At 42.5% G+C, this 11385-nt stretch overlaps 1 long non-coding RNA gene across 1 annotated transcript; it reads right to left on the minus strand.

Moving 5' to 3' along the window:
- Positions 1-3439: 3439 nt before the first annotated feature.
- Positions 3440-11181, minus strand: LOC137521807 (uncharacterized). Its single transcript, XR_011022209.1, has 3 exons — positions 11107-11181; positions 7672-7721; positions 3440-3709 (listed from the first exon to the last, which is right to left on the minus strand). It is a non-coding gene; the product is annotated as an uncharacterized lncRNA (long non-coding RNA).
- Positions 11182-11385: the final 204 nt, after the last annotated feature.

Consider the following 11385-nt stretch of genomic DNA (forward strand, 5'->3'; position numbering starts at 1 on the left):
ACATGGCATATGAGCTAAAAGTCTATGGTAACAGTTTTAAGGTCCAAGGAGACTTAAAATGTTTTGTTTAAAATAATTCCTATTATTTTTATTTGAATAAGGCCTTGTAGAACTCTAGATGATAATGTGCAAATCTGACAAACCACAATACATAAACCAGCTATTGGTTTACAAACGCCACATACGTAATGATCAGGGGCGTAACTAGAAATCTAGAAAGCTAAAAAACTTTGGATGGATCCCCCAACCCCCGCCTTTGCCCCCTTAACCTCCGACACCCACGCCCCCCCCCTTCCCCCCACATTTTGGACGGGTAAATTGAAAACCAATGTTATTCAATCGGCTAGTATGCAGATAAAAACTGACAGCAGTGAAGCACTGCATGCATTTTCTCTATCAATTACATTAGCTTCTGTGATAAAAAGTGCATGTTTTTGATCATTTGTTTTTTTGTACATAAAGACACACATGGGGCCTGATTCACAAAGCGGTGCTAACAGTTAGCACGCTGGTGAAAAGCCCTTTATCACGCCTAAACTCAGTTTAGGCATGATAAGTTTAGGTGTGATAAGTTTAGGTGTGATAAGTTTAGGTGTGATAAGTTTAGGCGTGATAAGTTTAGGCGTGATAAGTTTAGGTGTGATAAGTTTAGGCGTGATAAGTTTAGGCGTGATAAGTTTAGGCGTGATAAGTTTAAGTGCCAACTGGGTTAGCACCGCAGTGCACAGCTGATCAAAAGTTTTGCGCTAGCAAAGTCTGGTGCACTTCGCATAGAGTTTAATGGCCCTGCTTTGCGTGCTGGACTTTGCGCGCGATCTAAATTTATCTAAACTTATCACACCTAAACTTATCATGCCTAAACTTATCATGCCTAAACTTATCACGCCTAAACTGGCTTTTCACCAGCATGGTGCAATGGTTATCACGCCTAAAGTCTCTAACTGGGTTAGCACCGCTTTGTGAATCGAGCCCATGATGTGCAGAAAACGCACACAGAAAACCGACAGCCAAGTGTGCACCCAGCCTCAGCTTATTACACTCGCTCTGTCCATCTCTGATGGAGCAGAACTGGCTCAGCAGATTTCTCCAGCATCACTACAGTAGAGCACTTGGGGGTGAAGAGGCTTGGGGAAGGGTGCTGTACACAACAGCCTGCTGAGCGCTGAATAGGGATTGTCTACAAATCTGTGTCTACAAAACTTTGTATGCTTCGTTATCAGTGGCTGAGCAGATGCAGTCATTAGAACAAGTGTGCATAGAGCAGAAAGCTTTTACTCTCCATGCCCTTAGTTGTCAGTCTCTCAGGACAGGGAAAAGAAACTTCTCCCCCCAAGGGCCCCCCTGCGACTGCATCCCTTTCAGGGTCTATTGTTACTCCCATGGTAATGATTGATTCACTTTCCTGTTTACAGAAAAACATCAGGAGATTTTTAGGCCATGGTTTAAATAAAATATAGTTGTTAACTACTAGACAAAAGGAAGATTTTTAAAAGTTATTATTAACCTCCTTGGCGGTAACCCCGTGTGTGACACGGGGTAAGCCGCCGGAGGGTGCCGCTCAGGCCCTGCTGGGCCGATTTTAATAATTTTTTTTTTGCTGGACGCAGCTAGCACTTTGCTAGCTGCGCCAGCACTCTGATCGCCGCCGGCCCCTGCCCGATCGCCGCTATCTGCTGCGGCGCGGGCCCCCCCCCCCTCCAGACCCCAGCGCTGCCTGGCCAATCAGTGCCAGGCAGTGCCGAGGGGTGGCCCGGGACTCCCAATGACGTCCCGACGTCAGTGACGTCGGTGACGTCATCCCGCCCCGTCGCCATGGATTTATGAACGGGATTTCCTGATCGGAGATCGCCGAAGGCGATCGAAGCGGGCGGGGGGGTGCCGCTCAGCAGCGGCTATCATGTAGCGAGCCCTCGGCTCGCTACATGATTAAAAAAATTTTTTTTTAAAAAAAAACTGCTGCGCTCCCTCCTGGCGGTATTTTTCATACCGCCAAGGAGGTTAAATGATTATACATTTATTAAGAATCAGAACCAGATTTTATTTGGCAGTGCAAATTTACACTTAAAGAAATCTGAGTTAGCAGATGCTCAACAAGCACAGACAATATAACAGATAAAAAGTATAGGTAGTAACATAATGATTCATTGTCAAACTATAGATACAGCTTTGTGGTAGACTGTTGTCTTGCTTCAGCAGTTGCAGCATTACTGTTAGCACTGGAGGGATGTATGCAGTTCATCATTAAAGAGAGTCTGAAGCTATTTATTTTATCTCTTTTTATTGTGCAGTTACCTTAAGCATTAAGATCCAAGCTGATTCGCCGAATCAATGAGGTATTTATCCTCCTGAAATCCTGGGGCAAAATTCGGCGTTCGCCGAATTTTGCTTCCCGGTAGAGGCAAAGCTGTGTGCAGTAGCCTGCCTCGTATCCAGTCATTCCTCCCAGTCTTCTTTCACTGAGAGGGGTGGGGAGAGGTGGAGATCGACAGAGATTGACTGGATAAGAGGCAGAGCTACTGCACACAGCTCTGCCTCTACCAGGCAGCAAAATCTGTGAATTTTTCAGGGGGTTAAATACCTCATTCTGCCGTGGGAATGCGGTGAATCAGCTTGGATTTTAATGCTTAAAGGGGCACTATGGCGAAACATTTTAAAATTTAAAATATGTGCAAACATATACAAATAAGAAGTACATTTTTTCAAGAGTAAAATGAGCCATAAATTACTTTTCTCCTACGTTGCTGTCACTTACAGTAGGTAGTAGAATTCTGACAGAAGCAACAGGTTTTGGACTAGTCCATCTCTTCATGAGGGGATTCTCAGGGATTTATTTAATTTCAAAAGCATTTAGTGAATGGCAGTTGCTCTATCCAACTGTGTAGTGATCAGGAAAGTTGGCCAGCATCATTGTTTAAAACCTTTTTAGGGAATACCTTTATAAAGAATAAAAGCCTTGCTGAGAATCCTTGAAGAGATGGACTAGTCCAAAACCTGTCGCTTCTGTCAAATTTCTACTGCCTACTGTAAGTGACAGCAGCATAGGAGAAAAGTAAATTACGGCTCATTTTACTCTGGAAGAAAAGGTACTTCTTATTTGTCTATGTTTGCACATATTTTAAATGTTGCAATTCTTCGCCATAGTGCCCCTTTAAGTTAACTGCACAATAAAAACAGTTAAAAAAATGGCTTCAGACTTCTCTTTATGCAGAACTACCTCCTGGGCTGGGGGAAGACATAATTTGTGTGCCTGGAAGCTTTGACCGTTTGGTATCTTATTTCTAATAATAGAAGATAATTGGTGGAGTGGGCAGTCCGAGATCCTCAAGATGTGAGGGTGGCTTCGACCATACAAAGTAATACTGCACCATTACTTTCTGTGGTAGGGTGAACTTTGTCAACTGCCTTAGGTAGTACCGTACATCTTCTGCTGGGCTTTCTTAATAGTGGCAGTAGTGTTGTCTTTCCCTTTTTGATCATTCAAGATTATGGACCCAAGGAATATGAAAAACTCTACTTGGATGAAAGCCCACCCCTTTATGATTAAGTTAGAGAACAGGGAGTGTGTTTTCCTGAAATCATGTGTGGGGTACTTTCTTGTAATCACAAAGCTCTTCAATAATAAATGTTGTTCTCTATGGATCTCAGTAAAGTCTGATTATTTTCAGGACACTATTGTGGCATAAATATTAGTCTTCTGTCCTACAAGGTCCTGTGAAAGAAAACGTAATAAAGGATAAGATTCGCCAGTGCAATATTACATAAGTGTACTGAAAATGACATAATTAATAAAATTGCATTTTTTATGTTTGTTTACAATATTAATTTATAGATTATTTAGTTAGTGTTTGTCCATTGTAAAATCTTTCCTTTCCCTGATTCACATTCTGAAATGGTGGTGACATCTTTTGCCAGCTGATCTGTGCAGAATGTTTGTTTCTTATGCACTGTTCACACACTGTATTCCCAGTGCACACTGTTCTATGCACAAAGGGCAATATTGCTTGCTTGGCAGTTGAAAAAAGCAGTTATTTTCCACAATGTAACAAGGTTCCCAGGCAGCAAACAGTCAGGACCTTGGTCATGACATCACACTGTAGGAGGGGTTTCACCACAATGAGTGAGGCAAATTACCGACTTGTGCAGTAAATACCTCAATACATGTTAAATATTGAATAGAAATTGTTAATGAGATGCAAATAAAGCTCACCTAAAGATCAAATGTCATGTAAATTATATGCAGCTTTAAATTGGGCCAATCAGAATAACTTCCTACCCATTTTTATTGGTGCAAGTTCAAGCTTCATAAAATTGACATGAAAGTGGAATTTTAGGCGACTGTATTTACATCGCATTGACCATCTCTATTCATTATTTAGTGGTGGTGTGATTGCCTAATATTTAACAAAAAGGACATTTAAAGGTAACGTAAAGTGGCAGTAAGGTCCCCAGTCTAACTTACCTAGGGTTACCTTGCTCCAGCCTACTTTAGTCTTCCTAGTCCCTAGCTGGCTGTCTTTCTGCTCTTCTGCCTTCTGCTGCTGTGTATCTCAGGCTGTGCACACCTCAATCATTATCATTCAGCACATGCACAGTTGCAATTGTTTTCAAACTGCGCAAACCTAGAACCCTCTGGCCCACAGGTGTACAATTGAGGTGCACGCTGGGCTTTTCACCACCCAAGGCCCACTATAACCAGCTGCCCTTGCACCAACAGCATCCTAACCCTTCCCCCCAACATGGCAGGGATAGATCCTATATAATGAAACCCCTGTGTATCTGCCTCCTGTCCCTGTGTGTATCCCTGCTTCCAGACTTGACAGATTGCTGTCTGTGAACCTCATTGCATTGTGGGAAATAACAGCTTCTTCCAACTGCCAAGCAAGCAACATCTCAGACAGACAGCGGTGGAGGACGGGCGAGCGGGATGCATCTGTGCTCGCATTGCTGGGGGGGGCTCCCCTTTTTTCAATGGGCGGGCTTTTTTACTAGTTGCAATATAAGCTTCTCTGAGGACAGTTAGTGATAGTGACATGATGGCAGGGGTTAGATTGCAAATTCCTTGGCGAACGGCACATTTGGTGAATGACAGGCAGCTCAGAGATCACTGTAAATGCCCATTCGCTGCTTCTTCATCTCCGGGTGCCAGATCGAACTGTTGGTAGCCACCCACTGCTATGCGCAAACTGTGTAGCAGGATGCATGTTTTGCAGGCTAACTGCTGCTGCCACCCTGCTGCCCACAGCCCGACCCTTGCTTTCCTGGTACCCTAGGCCATGGCCTTTGTGGCCTTGCCTGAAATCCAGCCATGGGCGCATGTGGCATGGGGCGATGCATGCAGCTTTCGAAGGGGACAGTGCCTGAAGGAAGACGAGCGGAAAAAAAACAAGGGACCAGGATGACTACAGGGGGCTGGAAAAAGCTCTAGGGGACCTTACTGTCACTTTAGGTTCCCTTTACCTAGAATTGAACTTTATCCCAATCAGTAGCTGATACCTGTAACGATTGTGGAACTTTCTCCGTGATCAGCGCACAACGCGTGCGCTGATACGGCGGAAATCCTCCACAAGCGTATATTTGCAGGAACCCAGCAAAAGGTGCTACCCACCCGTAGAGGGAAATTCCTGTCAGCAGATGGCGTTGTGGAGTGCAGAGGAACCAATCCTCTGTACCTCCACAAATGCCAGACAGGAATTGTAAGAAGCGCAGAACGCAATCGCAAGAGAAGCGATTGCGAATGAGAACGAGCAAAGGGACAGGTTGTATGTGTGTGCGCCAATCTAGTCGCCACCCCCGCGACCGCGCACACACAACAGCAGATACGAAACAGAAACGCAACCGCAAGAACGGCGATTGCCAGAAGTGACACAAGGCAGATCAGAACAGAATACGAGGATAGCAAAGGCACAGCAAACCATACAATGAGGAGATCCAGAAAATAACAAACGCTAGCTAACCGCGAACACCGCACTCATTCGCAACAGTGCACGCGGTTATGCGCGGTCTCTACGTGATAAGCACAATAGAGACAAGCACGCCTAACTAACCATCGACAGACAAACATGAAACAGAGGACGCGAACGCTTGCTTAACGGTTACCTCACCGAGCCTCCAGTAAGCGTCCGTAGCAGACAAGACAGACACACGAAAACAGGGACAAGCGAGAGATAGGATCCACAGCACTAGCAAAAGTGGGTAGCGCAATCCAGGAAGACAGAACAGAAGGATCCACAGCACTAGCGCAGGATGCCAGTGCGATCCAGGAAGACAGAACAGAAGGATCCACAGCACTAGCGCGAAGCGAGTGCGATCCAGGCAGACAGAACAGAGTAGCAGACCACAAGGATCCACAGCACTAGCGCAAGGCGAGTGCGATCCTGGAAGACAGAACAGAAGGATCCACAGCACTAGCAGAAAGTGGCTAGCGCGATCCAAGGAGACAGAACAGAAGGATCCACAGCGCTAGCGCAAGATGCTAGTGTGATCCAAGAGAGACAGAAAGAAGAGATAGCTGGTAGCAACCGCTGCACCAGCTATACTCCAAGAACAGAGATCAGAACGATTTCCTGTTGACCACCGTTGGGACAGGACAATCGCAACAGACAAACAAAACAGATAAACAATCCTAACTGCACTAGGGAACCTGCCTAGCACAGTTTACAGGATTACTCTAAGCTGATCTTCAAACAAAGAGCATGACTGACACTCTCCAGAGTGTTTCACAGGAAGACTCCTTTTGAACAGCCCAGCATTGTGGGAAACACATAGTACTTATAGTACACGCCTCCAATGAATGTGGCCAGGCAATTTGCATGACAACGTATGCAAATTCCTCTGCAAGCACAAGTTGCAAAACTGACAGAAGCTCTTCTTTCCAGACAGAGTTCTGCAGCATGCAAACCTAAACAATGGTCAAAAAGGTGCCTGCCTGCACAGGCAGCTGAGCAAATCATCACAATACCCCCTTTTACATGAGAAATATAATGATTTTCACAAACAGACCGTCAGGGGGCGCTGTGTGATTGATTTTGTGCTGAAACCCCTCCCACAAGAAGCTCTGAGTACCGCGGTACTCTGTGCAAACTGCCACAATGTAACAATGTTAACAGACCGGAATTAGCTGTTTACAGCTGTCTCTAACAGCCAAAACAGCTAGGAGCAGCTACATAACCTGCCCACAGTAAAAATGTCACCATGTAATAAATGTCAGAATGTAAATCGGGGAGAGGAAAGATTTTACAATGAGCAAACACTGACAAAATCATTTATACATAATTGTGGTAAAAAAATGAAGCACTTTTTTTGCTACATTATATTCACTGGAGTTCCTCTTTAAGGCTATTTTCACACTGGTGTGGTGCATTGCAGTGCAGTGTGTCAGCCAATACAATTGCATTGCTACATCTATATTGTAATGGTACATTATGCATGCAGCACAGTACTACATAACGTGCACGATAACAGTTGCAGTGAACTATACTTTCTGTGTAAGGTATTCTTCACTGTATGCAGTAATATGTTTTTACTGGAAAAGCAATACAACTCCCCAGTGTAAAAGTCCTACTGTCTCATCATCAGAAGCACGAAGCAGAAGAACTACAAGGTGCCCAGAATCACTTCCAGAAAAAGACACCGCAGACCATAAGCGATTCAAGAAAATTATATTTAGTATACCTGGTAAGTAGATTCAGTTTCCTGTGGTTTTCTTTGATGTGGTTCATTTCCTAAAATTAAACCACACATTGTATCACGGCATTAGCTTTGAAAAGTTTATTCTTGAGTTGTGAGCATTTATCAGCTAAATACTTTGTAATATATTACAACACTGGGTGGAGTGGTTTTCATAAATTCTCTCAGTTGACTGAAAGGACCTCTGTCGCAAAAATCTTAAAATTCAAAATATATGTAAACATATACAATTAAGAAGTACGTTTCTTCCAGAGTAAAATGAGCCATAAATTACTTTTTTCCTATGTTGCTGTCACTAGCAGTAGAAATCTGACAGAACCAACAGGTTTTGGACTGGCCCATCTCCTCATGGGGGGTTGTCAGGGATTTCTTTATTTTTAAAATGCACTTAGTGAATGGCAGTTGCTCCGTCCAACTGCCAAAAAAGTTTGCAGTGAGCAGGGAGGCTGGCCAGCATCTTTGTATAAATCTTTTTCAGGGAATGTCTTTATAAAGAATAAAGGCCATGCTGAGAATCCCCTATGTAGAGATGGACTAGCCCAAAACCTGTCGGTAATGTCAGATTTCTACTACTTACTGTAAATGCCAACGACATAGGAGAGAAGTAATTTATGGCTCATTTTACTCAGGAAGAAACGTACTTCTTATTTGTATGTGTTTTAAATTTTAAGATTTTCGCAACAGTTCTTTAACTATAGGGATGAGATTCTGAATCCCCCAGAAATAAGAATTGCCTATTAGAAACTGGCTTTCCGCAGCGGAAATAGGTAACTGTCAATCGAAATTACGCAGAATACCGAATTACTGAGACTTGAAATGTTTAGGCCAATAACATGACTCAGCAATATCAGGCCAATCAGAGAATTCAGAAGTGTAATAGTGTACATCCGCAAAATGTAACACTTTTTTTTAATGAACTAACTTTATTGACAAAAATAGCACAAAAAAAAATCTGCGGAAGCTGAAAATTCCAATTTACTCTGACATTGGGAATTCCAATATCCGTGGAATTCTGCAAAAAATGGAAAGACATTTATCACAATGCGGAATTCTGTCAGAATTGGACATTGACATTTCTGACCATCCTTATTGAACTGCTGCGTCAGACTTATAATATAAGGGAAGGCGTAGGACAGCAACTTGTGCACACAGATAATAAGCAGAGTACTTATAGGTAGAATGACCCTAGTTCAGCGCTTTCATATGTCTTTAAAGGACAACTGAAGTGAGAAGAATATGCAGCCTGCCATGTTTTTTTTTCTTTTAACCACTTCCTTATCCTTGATATGTATATATACGCCCCTGTTTACTTCACTTGCGGATCAGAGGTGTATATATACGCACTGTTTACTTACCATTCCTGATTGCCATGTCGTTTCCATTCGCAATCACTGCAATTGTGCCTTTCCATGAGCGGGGGATGAGAAACAACTGTTCCCAACACCGATCACCGTGCCTGTGATGAATGGGAGCTTGTAGCAGTGAGATGCAGCTCTCATTCAAAACCGAAAGCAAACTGATACACACACAACTTCCTGTTTACTGTCAGCAGACAGGAACAAAGTGTATTGCCATCTTGTGGCCAAAAAGTAAAAAACACCCAAATACAAAATAATTCACTTACATAGAAAAAAAAATGAATAAATTATTATTGTTAATCCATTCCACCCTGCCCCATAATAACCAAAATAAAACACTTATAAAAAAATGAAAAAACTGCATCATTAAAAAAAAAACAAAAAAACCTACATAGATAGTTACCTTAGGGACTGTTGGTTTCATAAATCAAGGCTGTAATTATTGTTATATTATAAATCAAACACTAAACGGGAAAAATATTCCTTTGTTTGCAAATAAAATATTATCAACATACACTGTACTAGAGACGTAAATTAAACGTTGTAATAATCGGGACAAATGGGCAAATAAAATGTGCCTTTTTTATCTACAATAGCACATTTTATTTTTAAACTACAATGCCTGAAACCTGAGACATGATGATTTTTTTGCATTTGTTTCTTCTTCTTCCCTGTAAAATGTATATAAAATAAAATAATTCTTAACAAAAGAAAGCAAAAGAAAGCCTAGTTTGCCCTGCAAAAAAATAATATATAGATCATTTCAGTGTGATAGCTAGGTAGTGATAAAGTTATTGGCGAATGAATGGGAGGAGCGTGATGTAAAAATTGCTCTGGTTTTGAAAAAGAAAAAAACAGTGGTAGGGATTAGGGAAGTGACTAAACAATACCAGTTGCCTGGCAGCCCTGCTAGTCTTTTTGGCTGCAATAGTGTCTGAGTAACACCAGAAACAAGCATGCAGCTAATCTTGGCAGATCGGATAATAATGTCAGAAACACCTGATGTGCTGCATGCTTGTTAAGGGTCTGTGGCTAAAAGTATTAGAGGCAGAGGATCAGCAGGACTCCAGGCAACTGGTACTGCAGAAAAGGAAATAAATATAGCAGCCTCCATACCCCAGCCAATTTTTGCTGGCGGCTGAATTTCACTGTATTTTTCAGAATGCGAGCTCCATCTTTTGCAAGCCCAAATTACCTTCTGAACGCCGCTATTGCCGTAATTCACATTGCAGCCTGTGGTGGCGCCCAAATGTCTGGTGCCCTTTTTTTGCTTGATTCGCCCTCTACCAGGAAATGCTGTTAGTCAGGTATAATGACTGTGGTTGCTGATTTTGCAAAAGGAACTCAGTGAGGGCATGTTTACCCTGCAGGCATTTTCAGCTTTTTTTTGGCCGTGTGCGGTTTTTAAAAACGCCCCCCCCCCCCCCCACGTGGAGAATGAATGTCTATGGGAAGGTTCATATTATCAGCTCGGGTCGTGCGCGGTGCGGCTAGCAAAGCGGTTGTGGACCATTTTTGGGGCAATTCTGCATCAATGGAAGGTATAGGAAAATCGGAAAACGCATACAAGACCGTGCAAAAAGGCAATTGCGCTTTCAGAGTTCACTTCCTGACTTGCATCAGGGAGTAAATTGCAAAACCGCTCGGAAAAAAATGCTTAGAAAACCGCTAAGCACAAAAACAAATGGCCCACCCAAGCACCGGGAATTGAAAAAAAAATATGCGTCAAAAACCGCCCAACGCGGACAGACACGCGAACGGAACGCAATGTGAACAAGGCCTCAATACAGCACATGAAAAGCAGATGTAAACAATGTTACTGTGATAAATGTGGCCATATTTACAGTGCTGTCTTCAAATGTAGGCATAACATTTAAATCTGGTGTAATTCCTAATTTTTAAGAGGATGAAAGCTAAACAAAGGACATTATTCAGGCTAATAAAGTAAAACACTTTTTTTTTTCTTTTTTCTTTTTTTAACTTTACATTGTTTTACCTGTTTTTGATGTTTTTTTTTTCCTTTGCTCACCAGCCACCCAACCCCACCTTTTCACATCCGTACCTGAGAGTGCTTTCTGTATATACCGCTTAGTGAAGCAGCAAAGACCCAAAACAATCAGGAGCAGGACAACGATGTTACCAACTATAATCCCAGTAATCAGCGTGTCATCCATTATGTTGCAAACTGGGAAAATAAAGATTGCACAAGACACATATTCAATCATTATTAAAGTGGTCTGAAAGTCAGCATTTCTACTTTGCTCTAAAATATTCCTCACAGCTTGAAAGCTACTATGGCAGAATTGTTTTTTTTAGCAGAACATCACTGAAATGGTTAAAC

Source organism: Hyperolius riggenbachi, chromosome 6, assembly GCF_040937935.1.
Source record: "Hyperolius riggenbachi isolate aHypRig1 chromosome 6, aHypRig1.pri, whole genome shotgun sequence".
Taxonomy (NCBI): domain Eukaryota; kingdom Metazoa; phylum Chordata; class Amphibia; order Anura; family Hyperoliidae; genus Hyperolius; species Hyperolius riggenbachi.